Source organism: Podarcis liolepis, assembly GCF_965112155.1.
Source record: "Podarcis liolepis genome assembly, chromosome: 5".
NCBI classification, from domain to species: Eukaryota; Metazoa; Chordata; class Lepidosauria; order Squamata; family Lacertidae; genus Podarcis; species Podarcis liolepis.
In genome coordinates this window covers 63,125,844-63,147,894 of record NC_139556.1, presented here as the reverse complement: position 1 = coordinate 63,147,894, position 22,051 = coordinate 63,125,844, and the positions used below count along the sequence as shown (strand labels likewise).

Sequence of the window (22,051 nt, the reverse complement as noted above, 5' to 3'; positions counted from 1 at the left end):
ACATGCTGGTGCACAATGCACAATGATGCACACTTCAGTCCTCACTCACTCATCCATGTCTCCAGTCAGGATAAAGCAAACCAAAGTGCTGGTTTAGCATAATGTATGAATCAGTGCTCATGGTTTGCTTCTTCCAGACAATCTATGTGTAGAAATCAAGAATAAGCTTTGGTTTCCAATTATCATGGTTTGCACAATGCTTAATGTGAAGCAGCATGCACCAGCAGACTGCAGCTTCATAGAAAACCATAGTTTATTTTGAACGATAGCTTACCATGAAGTGCAAAACAGACCAATATCTAAATGCAGTTACAATTGGTCTCCTCTTTCTCATAAGAATCTCTTTGATAAACTCACTTATGTACAAAAGGATTACATTCCCCTAATCAGAAATAATCTCCATCTCCCCCCCAAAAAAATTCAGGAATGCTTCATTGTATTTGTTTCCAGCAACATACTGCAATGTCAGAATAAATAAATGGAATTCAAATGATTTACCACCCTCATATAGCTTGCTTGCTTTAGGGATCAACTGGCCTTTCAGACTACCATGCACCTTAAAATTCAGTCAAGAAGTTTCACTCTGGAGCACTGGTCAACAGTTACTACTTAGATAACTCACACTTCACACACAGAGTGCCCAGGCATAACTACAGCATTGCTGGAATCTCCCCAGGCCCTGGCCTACTCTGCACTCTCCCTAAGTGTTTTTGCCTGGAGGGAGGATGGAGAGATGTGGGACATGGATGTGTAGAAAGAAACCTGTGGATTTGCATGGCTGGAGTGTAGCCTGGCACCACTGGCATGTGACCAATGTTGCCTGTGAAGGCTGAAAATGGTTGCTCACACTTTCTAACATGGCCAACCCCAAATCACTTTCCTCCTGACTGTGATACACCATGGCTGAAAGCATTGCTTGAGAAATTCAAACAGAAATTATCAGGCTGAATGCTGAAGTAGACTGAGACAATATTATGCTGTTTGGAAATATACTAAGGACACATGCACGTCCATCGGGCAATGAGTGCAACGTCAAGTAAAAGACTTCTGTGTGTGAATCAGGCACCACACAATTCATCACCTCAAACAGAGTTTCCTTCCCAATGACCTTGCACTTTCCGGCGGAGGCAGGTCACCAATTATCTAGTGATGTACATGGTTGTATTTAACCCTTGATGCCCAACATAAAAAATAAAATAAAAAATTGCCCTTCTTAAAACCAGCAGGTAACTTTCCACCCACCAAAAGTTCCAATGTGACTTCTCTTTCATGGGCAATACCCACTGCTGCATAAGGCAGCCATTTCATTTAAAAGTGCACCAAAGACACTGGCAAAGAAATTAAACTGCAAACAATGGTATGCCCTTACTCCTTAATACCACATTGGCCCAAATATAAGCCACACCTGAATATAAGTTGCACCTTTAAAATTGGAGGGGGGAAAGGAAAAAGAGGAAAAAAATACTGAAATATAAGCCGTTCCATTCCTTGCTGCTCCTAGCTGCATACTGGGTTGGGGGGGGGGAGCTGCACTGTGTTGCCAGCGGCCTTTCCCTTTCCTCTCTTTCTCCTTACCTGGCCTTGGGGGAGAGGATGGGGGACTACACATGGGGCGGCTGCCGCTTTGCCGTGCTCCTGGCACTGTTTGTCCCACACTCCTGGTTGCATTCCGTAAGGTTGTGAATGAAAGCCACACTTCAACTTTTCATGGTTGGAATTTGGGGGGAAAGTGAGGCTTATATTCAGGCCAATACGGTAACTCATGAGGGTCTTGAATGCATCATTCCCCCTGCCCCCCAGCTGAAGTCACACTGACAGAAATTTAATTTCATTTAATGGGCATTGGAGGAAGTCCGGAGTGCATGTCTTTCAACTTCTGCTTTTGTAAGCAGAGCAAATAGGAATGTCTGCTATTCAGGCTCTCACCAAGCTAAAGATGTCGCACTGTCTAATAAGTAACCATTGAGGGTGGGTGGAGGGGGGGGGGCAACTTCCCATGTGTTTCTTTCTCTTCTCATTCCATTTAATAGCAGCCTATAATAATGATTCATCGTCTCGGACCAGGATGCAGCTATGATTTAAATTATCAGTGCTAAGAAACCCCTAACAGGCAGGGATAAAATATGACAACGGAAGGCACCGGAAAGTGATGACTGATGCCAGATGTTCCAGAGAGCGAGAGTGAGCGACAGATTCTAAACATTATAGCCTTTTAGTTTTAAAAAGGGTGAACTCTGGTGGATGTATCTGTCTTTAGACTAGAAGTTCCAAATATAATTTTAAGTTGTCCCCTCCTCACCCTGGCTCTTCCAAGAGGCAGTATTTTATTATTACTGCAGTCCTGCCTAGAGCTAGGGTTTTCCACCATGAAAGGTGACCACCTGGCAGTGGATGATGATTACAATTGCACAATCATCCAAATCCTGTGTCAAGAAACCCCAGATGGATGCTAAGTAAAATATAAATCCCATACACCTATCAAATATGTGGAAATTCATTGCTTCTAAATTGGTTTGCATGACTTGCTCTGAACCAGATATGGAACTTCTGCCAGTGATCAATACATGGTGCAGGATGGGATTTGGGTTTCCCGGAAAGGGAAGCACAACCATGTGTTCTAAAAGAACCAGGCAGCCACTGCAGGGCACAGAGACTCTGGTCCTAGCTTTTTATTGACATTACCTTAGCATGTTTTCCTCACCCTTGCACAGGGCTTCCACTGATGGGGTTTGTTATGTGAATCACACCCAAAGCGATCTACTACTGAGTAGAAATGTACAGGATTGTACTATTTCTATACTGTATGCTAATCCTTCCTATTCCATAGCTGTGGCAGGGCTGGTCTCTGCCCTTCATGGTGCTGATCTTTCAGATGCGACCACTGAACTGGCTCCCCGTATCTTATGCACTACAGGAGGACATGAAGACTGGTTATTTAGGATGTTTTCAGCACCAGGTTAATAATAATAACAATAATTATACCCCACCCATCTGGCTGGGTTTCCCCAGCCACTCTGAGCGGCTTCCAGCAAGGTTAAGCCATCCTTCTTTGCTCAGCCATGTTAAAAGGGCTACGTTTGGTTTTTCTCTTTTAGTTTTTATTACTTTATTGCATGTGCTTTGATTATAATGTATTTGATGTTATTATAGGACACTGCCCTGGATCCCTTTCGGATGAAGGGTGTTTTAGATCATTATTTTCTTAATGGACAAAAAGGACAACAGGCGTTTCCTCTCACACAACAACATTCATGTAGGCATAACACAGGAACATCGAAAGCTGTCTTCTATCTAGTCAAACTGCTGGTCCATCTAGCTCAGTCTTGTCAATTCTGGATGGCAGTGACTCTCCAGTGTTTCAGACGGGACATTTCCAATCGTACCTGGAGATGCTGGAGAATGAACCAGGGACATTTTGACTGCAAAGCAGGTTATCTACCACTGAGCTATGGCTCTCTACACATTGTCTTTTGGTGGCCTGCAACCGTAGCCTAATGAGGCTCCATCTTGTTAAATGTTTCCACTTTAGTCCCTCATGGTTGGCAAGAGAAACTGGGACAGAAAGGGAAGCCGCATTAGGGAATTGTCAAACTCCTACCTCTATAAAACTCAAGCTTTGTTTAAACAAATATTAACAGTATGGTAGAATATATATATTTCTCAGGAAAAAGACAGTCCTCCATGCCAACCTCAACTTTGCCTATATTGCAAGCTATAGGGTATTGCTTTAATCCAGAGTGTTTATCCTTGGTGCTAACAGCCTGTGATAAAATGCAGGAGGGCTTATCTGGTCTAGACTTTTGCAAAAATATACCTGGGCTTTGAGTACCTAGAGAGTAAGCTTTCTTGTGTCAGCCTTTCTCTCCCCAAAAGAAGAACTCTTGCTGCTTTGCCTAATTCATTTTTTTAGCTTCATGGAAGCAATTAAGCAAATTATTGTGCTCCTATCGATCCCTTCTCCAAGGTTATCCCTGCATCAAACACAGTGCCATTTAATGAGCCATTCACACAGGAGGTCACCAATCTGTTACAGAAAAGAAAGATAGGATTCTCTCTTGCTTCCAGAGTTGCCACTTAGGCAGTCGGCCATTCTAATGGCTCTGAAATTTTTACTTGTTTACTTAGAATATTTTCATCACTATGTTCTCAGGGTGGGTGGCAACCATATAAACATCCATAAAACTTAAGCATACATTAAAATCTTAACAGTAATTTGGAGTAATAAATGTAGATAGGTAGCTGTGTTGGTCTGCCATAGTCAAAATAAAAAAAATTCCTTCCAGTAGCACCTTAAAGACCAACTAAGTTATACCAAGAACTAACTTAGTTGGTCTTTAAGGTGCTACTGGAAGGAATTTTTTTTATTTGGAGTAATAACCACATGAATAAAATGGCAACCTCCAAACCAGCCGTGTGAGTTATATTTCCTGCGTAAGGCTAACTAACCAAACTAATACCAAACGAAAGCCAGTGCACATAAGTGACTTTTCAGTTGATACGGAAATGAATAAATTGACACTGCCAACTGCATATTTGTTACTATCAGGACTCCTACAACACAATACCTACCCTCACAGGGTGGGGGGCTTACAAGTGTGGGGGGTTCAAACTCACATTTCCCATTTTCCATTACGTGGTTCTTTCCCATAAACTACCTTGCAGCCCACTGTGCCATCTCCTTTAACGTTTTTGGAGTAAGTGTGCCTTCGTCTTGGTACAACAGGCCCACCTGCCCTTCTCCTGGTCATTTGGTCCTAACTTTGCTGTACTTTTTAATTAGTTAAAATGTACAGCAAGAAATAAAGTGCTTATTTCCTTCACACAGACCTGTATCCTGTGTGCCTATTATAAAGGACTCATAGCCTGTAAAAAACCATGGTTAAAATGTACAGCAAGATTAGGACCATATGACCAGGCCATACCAAGTATTGGGAGATGATTCATCTTTACCAGTCTAACTTGGGCCAATTAACCCATATTTCATGTCTGGCTGAACAAACAGCAAAGGACTCACCTTTTGCTTGCAAAAATGATATGGGGATGCACACTAGCTAGGAAGAAACAGGCAGTAACTTACTCCCAAGTAGATGGGCACTGACATGATAAATTACCATATGGAATGAACCTAAGGAACACTTTTACTGGTTCAAGCCTTGAGTGCAATGTAGTTACAGTGGTACCTCGGGTTACAAACACCTCAGGTTACAAACATTTTGGGTTACAGACTCTGCTAACTCAGAAGTAGTACCTCAGGTTAAGAACTTTACCTCAGGATGAGAACAGAAATTGTGCGGCAGCAGTGCAAGGCCCCTTTAGCTAAAGTGGTACCTCAGGTTAAGAATGGTTTCAGGTTAAGAACGGAACAAATTAAGTTCGTAACCAGAGGTACCACTATATAGGTCAAAAGGGTACTCTGACCTGACACACTTATCTAATAATAATAATAATTCGCTTTATCTTGCCTAAGGCAGCCCAAAGCAACCTACAGCCAAACAAACACACACAAAACACCCCCCACTACACCTAAGGAACATGCCAAAAAGACATTTTAGATACTTTCTGTCCTAGATGAAGGGGAAGAAGACACAGTTCTTGGGTCAGAAAGACCGGCAAGGAATGTACTGGGAACACATTGAGAAAGAGGAAGGATGGAATTTCTTTTGGCCGCATAAAATTGTTGACTGAAAGTGCCTGTTTCACAAGTCAGAGCTCTTAATTCATTGTGCTCTTGCTTCTGTGTTAAAGGAATTTATTTGATAACTATGTAATGGACTTCCCTGTAAAGGAAAAATCTGAAAAAGCCACTTCCCTAGAAGTCTTTTACCATTTGACGCCACACGATTCGATTTCCATTTCTCATCTTCCATCCTTACATAATATGCCCTCTCTGTTTGTTTGAATGTAATTTAATATGTGTATAATGATTGGTAGAAAATAGGCTTAATTTTCCTCAACCTGTTTCCTCTCATATGGCACTTATTATAGCTCTTCCTGTTCCCCTGCATGAACAAAATAAAGCTCTCATACTTCCGAATGTCACAAGCGAAAAGAAAACACACACACATACTTCCCTATATATATATATATATATATATATATATACATGCTTATTCAAAATAATGGTTGCAGTACAAATTAACAAAAGCCAGAAAAATCCAGTCCTCTTTTCTTAGGCTATTAAAGGGGGCTGGGGGCGGGGAGGAGTAGCAAAACAAACCGCTATGTTTTTCATGTTTCCAGCAGTCATGGCTTTGTGCATATCAAGTGAATGTGTGCTTTGCTAGCTGCATTTATTATAAAAGACCTTTTAAAAAAAGCCAAACAAAAAACCCTTGATGGATGGTACCCTTGGGAAGTTAAAAAGATGAATTGTTTATGATGTGAAATGCTGAGCAGCTTCATGAACACACTCCTCCGTTCACAGGTCATAACTCACTGAATGCTTTCGGTGGCCCTGTCACATGCTATATACTGATCCAGCAGATAACACTGATCCAGTAGCTGTTTGCATGGAGAACAGGTCAAAAGACCAGGACTGTAAAAGGAAAGTGAGCAGAAATACAATATGGAGGGAGTATAATTAATACTTCAGCAGTGTCATCCAAATAATCAATAATAAATAAATCAGGCAATATTGGACAACAACAGTTGGTTGCTATACTTTAAATAAGCCACACAAACACCATTTTCAAAGAACAGCTATTTGGTGCCCTTCAAGCCTGTCTGCCGTTAATTGAAAACTCCAGTAATTAAATCTATGTTTGTTATTATTTTGCTAAATATCTGTGCCAAATGAAGGAACTGCTGGGGTTAAAGAGTTTGCAGCATTCAAAATACCAGGTGGTCTAATCAAAGCTATGATTTTATCTCTCTCGCCACCAGTGGAGATGTAACAAGAAAACATGGGCGACAGAAATGAATTGTGGGGAGACTCAAGTTTTGCTTGTCAGAGGAGGAGTCTGGAAGCATCTACTTCAGGTTTTACAATAACCACAGTTCCCCGTATTATCTGAAGTAGGAGACTGTGGTTTGTATAAATACTAGTAATTTACTTTAATTAGTGCACACACCAGGACCACAAACCTGCGGAAGCTTATGCCACAATAATTTCGTAGTGTTGAGGCCCAAAATAATGTACCATTTTTGTTGCAACAGACTAACATGGCTACCCCTCTGGAATTTTATAATTAAATTTAATTCGACTGTGATCAAATTGTTCTGCTTCTCTGATTAGTTGGATCCAAGCGACGCAAGTGCTAGACTGAATGAAAGACAAGCAAGGCAAAACTAAATATAAATGAGAAAAGGCCACTTCTGGGACATAAATGAGAGCCTGTGTGGTGCAGTGGTTGGAGGATGGGTAGCCGACATGGTGCTCTTCATGTGTTGTTTGAGTACAACTCTCAGCCAGCATGGCCAATGGTCAACAACTGAAAGGCACAATGTTGGCTATTCATGGGCTAGACTAGAGCATCAGTCCTGGCCTGGTGAAGCCTGGGACTCCACTCAGTCATGGACGTTATTGTGTGACCTTGGCAGCCATTATCTATCAGCTGATCCCAACACCTTGTCTGATAGGGGAACATGGAGAGGGGAACGTGCCCTCTGCGTGGTGCCCTGAACTCATTGAAAAAAGGGCAACATAAAGATACAGTTGTGGGTACCAAGAGCATAAAGACCTTAAAGCAGATTGATGGAAGTAGTATGGCTTGCATGGAACGCAGGCAGAATGCCAAATCTCAGGCCATCTCCCTGCTCTGTTTTGACCTCCCTGGGTGGTCTTGGGTATCACACTTTCTTTTACACTCACTTTCCCATCTGTTAAATTGGGAATATTAGTGATTAATGTTTCACTGAGGGCTGCTGTGAGGATGAGTCAGACAGATACGGTAAAGCACTTATTATTTAATTACTAGTATTCGGTTGTGGAAAATCCTAGCGCTGTAATATCAGATAAAAAGAAAACACATTTGTGTAGAATTAAAATATTCTATACCAAAATAAAACAAAGAGTGGGGGTGGATTGATTTGCCAGATGGTGCTGTAAATCATGCTCTGTTTGCTTCCGATCTTCCCTCTTACCGGCTAGGATAGATTCTTGAATGAGTTACTATAAAGCGACTCAAACAATAGTCATCTGTAAGTCTGTAGCAAAACACACCAGTTAACACAGCTGTTGCAGTGGTTTAAGAAGGGGGCATTGAACTGATCGCTGGCACGGCACAACTTCCATACATTTACACACTAGACTATGCAGAAGCCTCTGGAAATAAAATGAAAATGCAACGGTACCTAACAACGACATTTACTCTCTTTGAGAAACTGACATGTAGCAGGTGTACACACCTAGGTTTGCGGGGGGGAGAGACTATCTCCAGCAGCAGAGAGGAACCTTACAATTCTGGGGTGAGGGGGAACCCAGAAATCAAAGGAGAAAAATGTGAAGCGATGTTCTCTGCACTTTATGTGGCACACAAAGCTCTTGCTGTGAATGACACCTATAGAAACTGCCAACAGTCAAGTGGTTTTGCAAACAGGGGAGGGAAACATCTTATAGAAATGGTCAAAATGGTGGTGAAAACTTGGTCTTAGAAGTGCAATGGGAACATGGCTTGAAATATGAGATTGCTCTCCAGAAGGCAAGCGGCTTGGAAATGCACTACCGATTGAACATGGCAAAACTATTCATTATTCTAGTAGAATAACCAAGACCACTGCTTTCTGAAAATGCAGCTAGAGACTTTATGAGCCTCATTAATCATTTTTCACAAACTGCTGATCTGGAAACAGCAGGGCAATTCGTGGTTTCAACTTCATTTGCCTGAAAAGACCATAGCACATTTTCTCCGGAAATTAAGGTTTTCCTCCTGTTTTGAAGAGGAGTGCACAATTGCCATAGTACTATGCTGCACAAAGCACCAGGCTAACTTGTATCAACGGTCTGGTCTAGACATATGTAATGGCTAGCCGAATAACCTGCAGTGGCTTCTTAAATAACAAAAGCAATTATTGCAGTGTAGAAATAATCACACCCAAAGACTTATCTCAGACATCCTGTAATGTGATGGCAAAATTGTTTAGCTGACCGAATTTAAGCACTCAGAAGCCATCAAGCTGAATCAGATAAGAGATCCATCCAGCCCTTTGTTCCTCTACATTTATTTCCAACTTTAGGATCACTGGTATGGTAGAAAAGGCACCTAAGAAAGGACTGGGCCAATGGAGTTTAGCAGCAGGCTACAACTCTCCATTACAGACATTTTGAACCACTGTACACATTGCCTTAATCAGACCACAAAGGATTGTACAGTGCTTTCTGTTCAGCTGCCTAAATATATTTCATACGGGTTTCTCTCCTTTCTTACTTACTTTACATAGTGAACAGGAGATGCAGACCAGGCGGCTGGTACCAGGACAAGCTAGAGGAAAGGCTGGGAATGCACAGTGACCTTATCTACCTGCCCTCCAATATGTACCTGGCTAAAGGAATAGTTTCTTCTGTTTCTTTTCATTATAGGAGTGAATATTGAGCACTATTAGGGGGGAAAACTGGAGCAGCATGTTTTCTTTACTTTCTGGGTGTGACAAAAGTAATTTGCTGAGGCCAGGAAAATTTTATTTTTTCACAGGGAGCCCTCTTCTTTCAGATAAACAGATTTGTAAGAAATAGTAAATGTCTTTTCGTCTAGAAGTTTATGGCCCTATCTGGTGTTTTGGCCTTGCATGTTCCAAGCTTCGATGTCAAAAGCTATCAGGGCTGAATTCCTTTATCCTCAACTTTCACTGTTGCAATCTGCAAAGGGTCCTCTGACCTACTGTGCATGATTAAGCAACAGAATTATATTTTATACTCCTCTCTTCCTAAAATTCACATTCGTTTTCATCACGTCCTCCTGCCCTTTCCCTTCATTTTTTTTGTATTTTGTAATCAGCCTACTTTCACAGATCCCTTCCTTTTCATTTCTTTCACCATCATCAGCTTCTCCCTTTTAAGAGCACCAAAAAACAACTAAATCTTCTGCATTATTGTTCCCTAGGAAAACTCCTGTGCCCTTTTAAAAGATGGACATTTAAGAATAACAGCATGCTGGCAAATGTACATGCATGCACACTATGCACATGCTTTTGTCCCCCCCCCCCCGATACTCTTGACTGACACGGACATGTGGCCATTATTTTGCGCTTAACAGTTAAGCATGCCCAAGGAGAGCAACTGGAATTATTTCTTCGCACCATCCCTTGTTCTTTCCCAGCACATGGCCAGCTAGCTACCGTATTTTTCGCTCTATAACACGCACCTGACCATAACACGCACATCGTTTTTAGAGGAGGAAAACAAGGGAAAAAATATTCTGAATGAAACAGTGGACGTATCATTTTTGTGCTTCATGCTGTGGCCACAGACATGTGATCTGATGGTGAATTTGGGGTGACCCAATGCAAAAATCCTGAGAATCCCTGTGGATCCATGCTTTGTAACCACGTTTTTGCACCATTGCAGCCCCAGGCAACAGTGGGTGCGTGATTTGGGGGGGGGGCAGGCTGTAGCCATGGACATGCTATGTGCTCTGATGGTGAATTTTGGCTGACCCAATGCAAAGATCCTGAGGATCCATGTGGACCCATACTTTTTAACCACGTTTTTGCACCATTGCAGCCCCAGGCAACAGTGGGTGTGTGATTTTTTTTGGGGGGGGACAGGCTGTAGCCATGGACATGCTATGTGCTCTGATGGTGAATTTTGGCTGACCCAATGCAAAGATCCTGAGGATCCATGTGGATCCATGCTTTGTAACCACATTTTAAGTGGGGAGGGAAGGAAAAACACAGAAGGCTAAGAATGCAGGAGAGGGCTATAACGTGAGGAAAGGAAGGCAAAAGTTTTCCCCCACCCACCCACACAAGCCAGCCACTGTTTAAGGATTTCATCCTTTTAAATGGAAGAAAGCATATTTGAATGCTGTGTGTCTCCAAAAACAAAAAGCAGGAAGTCAAATCAGAATTTTAAGCCGAACCTGTAATCTCTCTTCCCTTCACAAACATTGTTCCCTCCGGAGCAGGGACAGGATAGAGCGACGCTCTGCTTTCCTCTCTTCTTGCCTGGAGGGGAGGGGCTTTCCCTGCTCTTTGTTCCGTTTGAGCAAACACAGCAACGAAACAGAGCAGGGTGGGCAGAGAGACCCTGAGGCAGAATGCAGGAAAGCAACAGCTTCCTCTCTCACGGAGCTCCCTTCTCCCTGAAGCACGGTTTGATTTTTGCCTTATTTTTCGGCTCCAGGGACCACACATTCGCTGCATAACACGCACAGACATTTCCCCTTCCTTTTTAGGAGAAAAAATCTGCGTGTTATAGAGCGAAAAATACGGTAACTCTGGAAAAACGCTGTGCCTTGATCTGTTTGGATTCTTAAAAACCAAATCACAAACAGACCTGAAATATAGTTTAATATTTTGCACATATTAGGTGTAACCTATTGTTTAAAAAGGAGTTGGGTAGTCTGATAGGAAGTTCGCTTAGCTTGACTACAGTTGCATTATTGGGTGTTTCTAAATCCTGCATTCCTAAATTGCTTTTGCAATTCTGAAAAACAATAATTACATTTGGGAACTGAAACCCTGTAGGAAAAGAGAGCACAATGGAATATTTTAAATGTAAATGGGAAAGTCATTTTTCTGTTTCATTACTAAAGTGTAATTATCATGCCTGAAACGTGATAAAACATGCCCACTAACCCTGATGAGTATGTTCTACCTCTACTGTCGGAGTCATTATGCTTCTGAATACCAGTATCTGGAAATCACAAGGGAGTGCTGTTGCACTCAGGCCCTGGCTTTTGGGTTTCCATAGGAATCTGCTTGGCCACTGTGAGAAGAACATGCTGGACTAGATGGGCCACTGGCCTGATCCAGCAGGCCCTTCTTAGGTTCTTAGTGAAGAAAACACCAAGTTATTTTCTCTTGTCAATTTCACAAAGTGAACTATCAGTGCGCCTCGCATGCGGTCACACTTGAGATGCCATTGTGTGCTGTGTGCATGAACACACCTTCAAAAGAGATCAGCCATGTGAAATTGACATGGTCAAATAATTTTGCAATGACAAAAAGATTCATATTGGCTTTAGTTCTCTTGCAACAAAATACAGTGATTTATTTATGCAAACAAACAAACATCGAGAGATACATCGATGTAGTATAAAACAGTCACTTGGTTACTTGGCTGCAGTTTTATACATACATACATACATACATACATACATACATACATACATATTCTAGTTAATGCAGCAGCCCGTGTCCTTGGCATTCTGTGAAGACTCATACACGACAATAAGTTTTCATGTGAAAAACCCGTTAACAATCAAAGAGTCATAGGAATAAAGTAATATCAAACAAAGTGAGACTGACACACACACAGAAAACCACCACCCTGAAATGCCCTCTGTAGATGATAATATAGCAGTAGCTGCAGCCAGAGCAAAGGATGCTTCAAATGTCTGGCAATTCTGGGGTGCAAAAAATCCACTAGATGGCACTTTGTTACTTTGAAAATCTATCAGATGAGAAGAAACAGTCTGTGAACATATTGCAGTCTTTTCTTTTTTAACCCCCCCCCCACAATAATACTGTAGCATTTCATATTATTACAACACATTTACTCTGGTTCCCATGGGGTTTCCTATGTGTCTTACATATTAAGGTCACAAGTGGAAGCGAGCATAACTGTGGGGGAGGAGGGAGGGACAACTGTGAGTGCCTGCATTTGCTGTGCTGGTCTCAGCTGCAGGAGGCTAGTGAGCTGACAAGGATCTACGAGCAGAACCAACTGGCGCCAGGACACATCTGGGTACCAACGGCATGCTTTGCCAGGAAAGCTGGGCACACCAAGCCAAACAAGAACATCCTTGGCGTATTATGGAACCTCCCTTGTGCTGCGCAGAATTCACAGGACGTGCCACTGGTTTTCGTGTTATATTAATAGTGCAGCTTTGTACAACATAGTCACTGCTTGCTAAAAAAGGTAGGGTGCGCCAAGGTTTCTCTGACATGAATGCCAAAATCTAGCATTTTAAATGTGCTCGAAGCATGCACACAGATAGCCAAGCAGAACAATTTCTGGAGTTTCACCGAAAGTATTTGAAATGGAAGAGAGAGGGAAAAATCTAGCAGCAAAACTGAGGTACTTTTGTGGCTTCCACAGTTTGAGCCAATGGGGGTGCTGGGAATGATACTGCCTGCCAAATGTAGGGGACCCCCCCCCCAATTCCTGGCCACTGCTTCGTGGTAGCATGTTCAGAATCCCAACACAACTTTGGTTGTGCACTTGGTTCAGAAGAACTCCTTTATTTTTGAGTGAGCATAATAAAGTCTCTTTGCAGCTCGCTTTAAGTACGCTGCACTTGGCCTACAACAGGAAAGATTCCCTTTGTTTCCTCAAGGGTTCCTGTTAAGTTGTGGGCGAACATAGCAGACGACACAGCGATTTCTCCAGAGCAGCTCTTTATTTGTAAGCTGGACAGAACTGAACAGCAAACAGCTCAGCCGGCCTGCTTTTATAGGCAGCCGGCTGTCCAACAATGTAGCAACAACAACCCAGGGTTTCCCGCCTAAAATAACTGACGTGGACCTGAGTGAAAACTACATACACAATACGCCTGGTGGCCAGGGTGAGAACTTCAATACATAACAGTTCCAATAGTTCTTTTACTCTGCAGTGAGTGGAAGACAAGAGTGAGAAGGGAAAATTCCAGAGAGAAGTGGAGGAAGTGCTTTTTCCAGCTCAGCTCAGTCAACAGTTGTATGCATGAGCTGTATGCATGGCCGGTGCAGTGTAGTGGTTAGAGCACTGGACTAGAAGTTGGGAGACCAGGGTTCAAACCCCCATTCAGCTATGAAACTCACTGGGTGACCTTGAGCCAGTCGCCAGCTCTTAGCCTAACCTACCTCACAGGATTGTTGTGAGGATAAATGAGGAGAACCATGCATGCCATCTTGAGCTTCTTGGAGGAAATGTGGACTATAAATATATTCAAGCAAGTAACTTAGCCTTTTCAAGCATTCTTGATTTTAATTTGTGGAGTGGGAAGAGGGCCACATGCACTGGCTCTGCCCCTCCAACTCCAACCTGCCACAATGAGCAGAAAACACTGAAGGGGAAATGGAAGCGTGTTTGACTGAATGGACCTACAAGCCCTCCCCTGTTTTGTGCACAGGGTTCCTGATTACATGGAGGACCTTTCTTCGTCAGGGTGAGGTGGCAGGGGGTTGTTGCACACGCCTCCACAGATACAATTAAAGAACACCTGGATAAGGCTTTGGTCTTCCCCATATGAAAAAGGCCGCTAAATCATGCAGGCTTCTCATTGCAATGTTATCAAAAGCACAATAGACTACGATCCTTTCATGCTCTATATAAACACAAATAACCTGCAAGCATTTGGAATAATTAAAAAAGGGAGAAACCTGGGACCAATGCCACCCCACCCTACAACAGCTGCCTCTGCTATGGTGCACTGTTTGTGTTGAACATTAGGCCATAATTGATTATCTACATTCCTTCCCTCCCCCTTGGAAAAGGACACAAGATTCCAGTTAATGCCTCTTCCTGATCTTCCTTAGAATATTCATGTGGCTGACCATTCCTAACATAGCATCTTCCACGTGCACTTGTGAGGATAACTCCCAAAGAACTTGTACTGAGGCAGACGCTACAGAGGAGGAGTAGCCCATGGTGAACGGTTGCAATTATAAAAGTGGTTTTCTAGCCCTGGTGATATACTACAGCTGTGAAATGTTGATCTTCAAATAAGGGGCCCTATATCTGCAGAGTTATTGAGTTACTGCATATTGATCTCTTCTGAAAAGGATTCCCCCCCCCCCAGGTTAAAGCTTCTGAAAGATAAAGAGTAGAGTTGTTCATATCATGTCCTTTTACTAGTACAGTGGTACCTCGGGTTAAGAACTTAATTAGTTCCAGAGGTCCGTTCTTAACCTGAAACTGTTCTTAACCTGAAGCACCACTTTAGCTAATGGGGCCTCCCGCTGCTGCCGCGCGATTTCTGTTCTCATCCTGAAGCAAAGTTCTTAACCTGAGGTAATATTTCTGGGTTAGCGGAGTCTGTAACTTGAAGCGTATGTAACCTGAAGCATATATTACCCGAGGTACCACTGTACCATCAGCTATTCTACCATTCACACTACAAATATTAAGTCTGTGCAGACAGGCAGACAACTGGAGATGGTAAATACTTTCCCATTTCTAAGGGTAAGTGTGGGTTAGTTGAGACAGCATCAAGTGTTGGACCAGTGTTGATGTGAGTTCAAATCCCTGCTCATCAACGAAGTTTACTGAGACCACTTCCTAGAGCCAATTACTATCTTTCAGTCTAATTACCTTTGCCAAGAGAGTGGTGACTAGCAACCTTCTGGTCCATCACTTGTGCTTATTCTCCCTAGAAGCTCTGTGCTGGACTTGACCCCAGGCCTCAAGATGTGGTGGGGTGAGTTTAGTAATGCCATGGGTCACCCCCTCCTTTCCCTTGTGTCATGGCAGTTGACCAATGAGGCACCTGGCAAGTCTCTGCATTGGCCCTGACCTCCAGCTACTTAAAGAAAGGTCAACATCCTGCATATGTGTATGGGGGGACCTCCAACATATTGTGATCTGGGGCCTGGGAAGATTACATTAGGCCCACCACTTTGGCAATGCAGCAACCATCACTGTCTTCCTTCCTTGGGTTCTGGCCTCCTGACTTGTGCCATGGTCACAGCAGTGCCCTTGGGCTTACAGGCCGGAGTTGGGCAATTTCATTGCAGGTGGAGGAAAGGCTGGCCCTGATCCACAGCTCTTGCATGTGGATGCCATCCAAGGGTCTTGCTCCTGAACAACCTCACAAGGCTGTTTTAAGCCTGAAATGGGATGGTTACCACAGTTGCTTCTGCTGAGCTCTTTGGAGGGAATGACTGGACACAGATAACAACAGTTTAAAATCCACATTGATTAACACAACAAACTTGTTGTAATGGATCCTCCTTTTGATTCAATTGTATTTCTGCTGCATGAAAATACATAGTAGGAAAACTTTGGATTGAACCCCCCTTTGCTAACACTTTTATCTTCCGTCCCTGAGAAAAAGGGGCTGGCATGCCCTCTGCTAGTCAGAAAAAAGTGCTGCCATAAAAATAAATAAATGTGTGACAATACCCAGAAACTGAAAAACACTAAATATCTCCCAATCAATGCTAGGATGATCACAAGCATCTCAATGCACTATATACTCCCAAAGGAATAGATCAGAAGCAGGTGTTGCTTCCTCTTCATATGGGTCTGAATGCCACCCTGAGGAGCACTAAGATTTGGATGGCTCAGAGGTCACTCCACTCTTACAACCTTCTTCTGCACGACACCTGAGGCTCTACCATCATCCCAGGCCACTGGGGATGTCTCCGCTGTAGCTTCTTTATCTCCACAGCCACACAGGAGCATGTGAACGTAGAATCAGCTATGAGTCCTTCAAGGATTGCCCACTCTCCAAGGGGGATGGCGCCAATGGGAAGAAAAGGCCTACCAGTCATCCTAAGCTATCAGATTGCTCTGATTCTTTGCTGAGACAACAGTTTCCACAGCAGGGCCCACTGGAACTGCCCAGGGTCCTGATCTGCTTGGCTAGGAACAGGCTCTGGTAATTGTTATTAGCTGTCCCACCAGAACAGAATAACAGGCGGGGTATGGGATATGGAAACCATATTCAGGGAACCAAACCAGCCAATAGACATAAAAGGGATAGCCCATGATAAAAAGGGCCTCATGAGGAAAGTGCTTTAGCAGCAACATTTTTTTAAAAAAAATCAAACATATAATCTAGATTTAAAAATTTAAACAACTACTGACTGCAATTACATTTACAATTAAAAGATCTACCAGAAATATACTTAAATTCATTAACTTAGTCCGCACTTGCTACCTCAGGAGACCAGCTGTTCCCTGAATATGGGGCAGCAACATACAAACTACATCTTGCTCTCGTTTGATCTAAATCTTTTGGAAGTTTCAGTGATTTGGCTGTTAACATCTCTTAGGTGATAATTAGCCTCCAGGGGCAGCGAACAATGATTGGGAGAGTAAATGCAGAGTGGAAATGTTAAGCAGTGGAGTGTTTTGCTTTGCTTTTTGTTAGTTCTACAGATTAGGAGGAAGGAACAGTGGAACAGACAGAACCAATTCCAAACAGAAACCCAGTTTTGCCTCACTGTGTTGGCAGTTGCAAACAACAAGAAGCAACCCAGCTGGATGTAAACTCTTTAGGCTTCGCAACACTGGGTTCATCTCAGGCATTGATTGCTTGAATGGTGCCAGTCCAATGGCTGTGCTTTGTAATATGCAGTTTGCTTTGGGCTCTGACCAATACTATGGCAGAATTGAAGGAATCGATTGATTCATTCATAAACCATAGTCTGGAAAGGTAGGCTTTCACTGAATGTAAGTAAAGCTGTCTTTTGTGAAAGGGTATTTCACACTGAGGAGTGCTGTTTTGAAGAATCAGTGCTCAAGACTAAAAGATTTGCCAACATTATTTAGTCAAGAGGGTCAGCTTTCTGCATTAAACATGCAGAAAAAATATTGCTTACACTGATATCCTGTTATAATCAGCTAAAATCTTTAATCGTTTGACATATATGACAAATAGCAGCTGGTTTCTAGAATGTCTTTTTGGAGCCTTTGTAGACTTCATACTTGCCTCTTTGTAATACATTCATTCATTCTCTCTCACACACATACAAATTGTTCCATCTCTGAAGCCAAATCCATTTGGGCTTGACTTTTACATCAATGGAAAACCTCCTGCCAATACAACATACGCAGGTTTGATAGCAAGGGTAGCATACAAAAGTAATCAGTAAAACCCTATTACATATTGGGTCTTATGGAAAAACGAGACTGCCATGTTTGTCTCATGGAACTCATGACACTAGAAGAAGAAAGTGGTGGGGGGATGAATAAATCTTCTGCTACTTGGAAAAGTTGCTCATGTCCTTTATGACCCTAGTCCTTCTATTCAGAGTGCTGAACTGTTACTCAGAAAAGCAATGCAGCACACCTGTGTTTATAACTGAGCTGGTACGAGAGGCAACAGGAAGGTGGGCTGGGGCTGGTATCTAAAGATACTTTTGAACCACCCAGGTGTTTACCAGGAAGAAGATGGGCAAGCTTTCCTGATATGGAATACCCTGTCAGAGCACCTTTAGTAGCAAAGAATACTGAATTAAGCAATACAGTGTTCAGCTTAAGACTTTGCAACTGGATATTCTATTTTGCTTTTGACTCAAATATGCCTCGAGCAGAACTCACCCTTCTTCAAGATTTATCCAAGATAGGAGTTAATGAGATAATAGGAAGATGGACTACGCATGACAACACTCTCCCATGGAAGGATAAACATTTGTTAAATGAGAATACTCCTAATATGCACAGTGGGATACTTAAACCAAGAGCAAAACCTCCAAGTTATTCTGCTACTCTATTAATTTCCTTTCAATGAAGTCAAGGGACTATCTCCCTTTCTACCTGATTGAAATAACTTGAGCATAAATACCAAAATGCCTATTTATTGATGGGTCTCCCACTCAATTATCCTTTGAAGTAGATCTCCTTCGTATGTTTATGGAGATGCTTATTTCCCCAGCCCCTCTGTTCTAGACAGACCCTTGTTCCCCAAGTATGTTGCTAAAATGTTTTTTGTTAGAGCAGGCTGCATAAATCCATTTATTTCATGTCGGTGATTGACAACGACAGTGATGGTGGTGTGGGAAACCCTGCAGGAAACATTGGTCAAACGCAAGCAGAGCTTCCCAAGGTCCATGGGGTCCCATAAAGGAATTTTTGTGTAAGTCAGCTACTTCTTTGACACTGATCTTTTGCTTCAGAGACTTTCTTTCTTTGTTGGAAGAAGATGTGAGAATCTTTTAAATGCCCCCTTTGCTTTTTTAGATCGGTTGCTCCCAATTGCTGTATGATTTTATAAGAGAAGGGTTTCCTAAACATGAGAGACATTTCTACTTTTTATTTATTTATTTATTATGTTAAATGAACTAAGAGAATTATAAAACAAATCGCTGCTGAATATAGTCCTACAAAGATCAGCCCCTTAAGTCACTACTGAATTTCATTCCGATTGGCTCTACCTGTTGGGGGCTTTTAAGAAGCAAAATCAGACAACGTGTGGTTGGGGGAAGGAGAGGAAAGAGCCAAACAGAGCAGGTTGAAAAGGAAGATGAAAGCACTTGCTAAGATATTTTCAAGCAGGAAAACTAGAGGGCAGAAGCTCAGGGATCGCCCACTTCAATAAGAAATGAATTCTGAGCAAAAAGATAACGCACATAACCGCATATGTGGTTAACAAGTCAATATATTTATGTTGCACATTAGTCTCCTGTGTGATATTTGCATGTTTAAATTTATTTGATTTATAAGCATTGCATTTTTACACTGCAATTAGTAGCTATCTATGACTGATACTGGAAGTCAACAAACAGGTTGCCAAATAAGCATTGCAAGGAAGAAATGTATTTCATGTATAAGTATTTATGGCAGTGCTTTGATGCATACACTGTGCAAACTACAGAAAATTATGTGCCCCCACCTGTAATATCTGCGGCTATAAACTTTGTTCCACAGGAGATTGAACTGTGGAACAAACTTTAGACTCTGCAAGTCTTATGACTAATAATTTAAAATGGCTGCTGGCCAAGGTTTTAGCTCTCTCATGATGCTTCTTACAATTGCTTCCCTCCATGCACCTTGTCATGGAACACTTTGGTGCAAATCAGACATAGGACTTGGGTATATAGCTGGTTCCCTTTTTGTTTTCCACTATCATTGCATCTCCTTCCCCTGTTCTCTGTATTCCTTTTTTATTCCAACTCTGAAAGTAATATTAACTAATGCAGCCTCATCCTTTTTATTGATAGTTTGCTCTTTTGTCTTATCCTTCCTTCAAAGAGCTCAGGACAGCATTCATGTCCATCACCCCCAATTTTCTCCATACAATCTTGTGAGATAGGTTACACTGAGAATGACTGGCTGAAGGATGATGATTTTGAACTCTCTTCATCCCAATGAGATTTCACTGATCCAAATATCTCCTATTTTATTTAATTTATTAAATTTGTACACTGCCCTTCATCCAAAGAACACAGGGCGGTTCACAATATAAAAAACACAAAATGAGAACACAAAATAATACATTGCTCCTGCTGCAGAAATAACAAATGTGATTTCTCCAATAGGGCAAATAGTATCTTGGAGGCAATTTAGATAGAAAAAAATGATATCCTTCATCATCACTGCTCAGATCAGATTTGGAGCTCCCCAAAGGCTACTCACAGGTAAAACCAAGATCACTGTGGGACCAGATGAAAGATCTTCCATATCTTGCCTCTTTTGGGCCTTTACAACTACTTCAACTGTTTGAATGGTCTGGCATCCAAAAAAGCTCACTATTCTGGGCCATTGCTCTTAATGGTTTTGTCACTGTTGCCAAACTCAGGATAAGCTGTGTAAGATAAGCAACTGTTCACAGAAATATTCATAGATCAGCCTTGTTCTTTAAACTAGGTATTTCAAATGTAGGCTCTGTTTTGGTTGCTTCAGGTTTCAACCCTGCTTCCATTAAGATATGCCCTGGGAATTTTATCTCTGATGCAACAGATTTGCATTTTCTATTATTTATTTCCAGGTTCTTCTCTTGATACAAGTCTAGAACTTGCTCTAGCTTCTTGTTTTTTCTTATTCTCTGGCTTTTCCCCACTGTCAGCAACCCTTATTTTCAAATCTGTACTGGTATTCCCCAGAAATGTACTGTTAAGAGAATACTCTGGTACCAGAAATACAATGCCTGCATCTCCTTCATGTGACTGGAAGGAATGTCATTTTGAAAGAACAAACAGGTTATTCCCTCTCATCCATGTCCTGGAACAAAGAGGCAATGCATCATTACAGAGCTATTATCCTCCATTAGATTAGCTAAAAATGACAGATTGGGCTCCTATACTTTAGCAGTAGACAAAAGAACACTGCCTCATAGTCAGGACACATTTACTCAGATGGTGGCTACTCACCCCAAGACAAGCACACAACGTCTGCTTCCATTAACAGAATATCATGCTGGCATGAAGAGAACTCTCAATGTTTATTGTAAAAATGTAATCAAGCTTTTTGTTTCAATTCAAATGAAGTCAACAAAGATTCCTTCTCAACTGTAGCACAGATAACTGCAGAAAAGCAGCATTTTCTTTAAGTGAACCACTGGAATGGTATAATTTATTTTGCTTGAGAAGAGAATTAGAAAAGGTAGCCAACTCTCCTCCAAGCACCAAAAGCTAAGGACCGGGTGGGGAATTGTGTATAAGAGTTACTAATTCAAATGGTTTTTTACTGTGTGGTCCCTGATCTTCAGCCCTAAAGCTGACAGTGATGAGAAAATATTGTTTCCTAGGAGTAGAAAATTGGCTGCTTTTCAACTTGCAAACTGTCTCTGAGAAATGCACGACCCCAGTAAGGGCCTTAATATCATGTTCACACACAACCAGGCCAAATCAGAAATACTTAAGCATTTCTTACGTTTCTATCTCCTCCGACCTCTAAGGAGCTCAGAGCTGCATACACAGTCCCCTATCTCATTTATCCTCAGAGCAGCTCTGTGGAGTAAGTCAGGTAAGTTATAGTGATGGAGTGAGGATACGAGCCAAGGTTTCCCTGTTCTAAATCAGATATCTCTATCCAGTACAATTACAGTGGATCTCATAAGATATAGCTATATAGAAAGCAAATGTCTTTATAGACAAAATTTAATGCATGTCATAGAGATGAGTTAGAAAAGTTGGTCTTTGCAAGAGTCCTACACTCAGAGCAGGGAAATTCTTTTTGGAGGCTCAGTTTTAACTTGAGGGCATAAGAATACCAGGAAGGGCCCCATTAATGATTCACACAGAGAAAGCTCCAAGCCTGAATGTTCAAACAGAGCCTAAGGCATACCAATTCAAAGGAAGGGTCTAT

General features: G+C 42.0%; 1 protein-coding gene across 1 annotated transcript in view; it reads right to left on the bottom strand.

The window, feature by feature from the left end:
* The window catches only part of HS6ST1 (heparan sulfate 6-O-sulfotransferase 1), a 194,403-nt gene that overhangs the window by 8,154 nt on the left and 164,198 nt on the right, over positions 1-22,051 (bottom strand). The window lies entirely within an intron of this gene.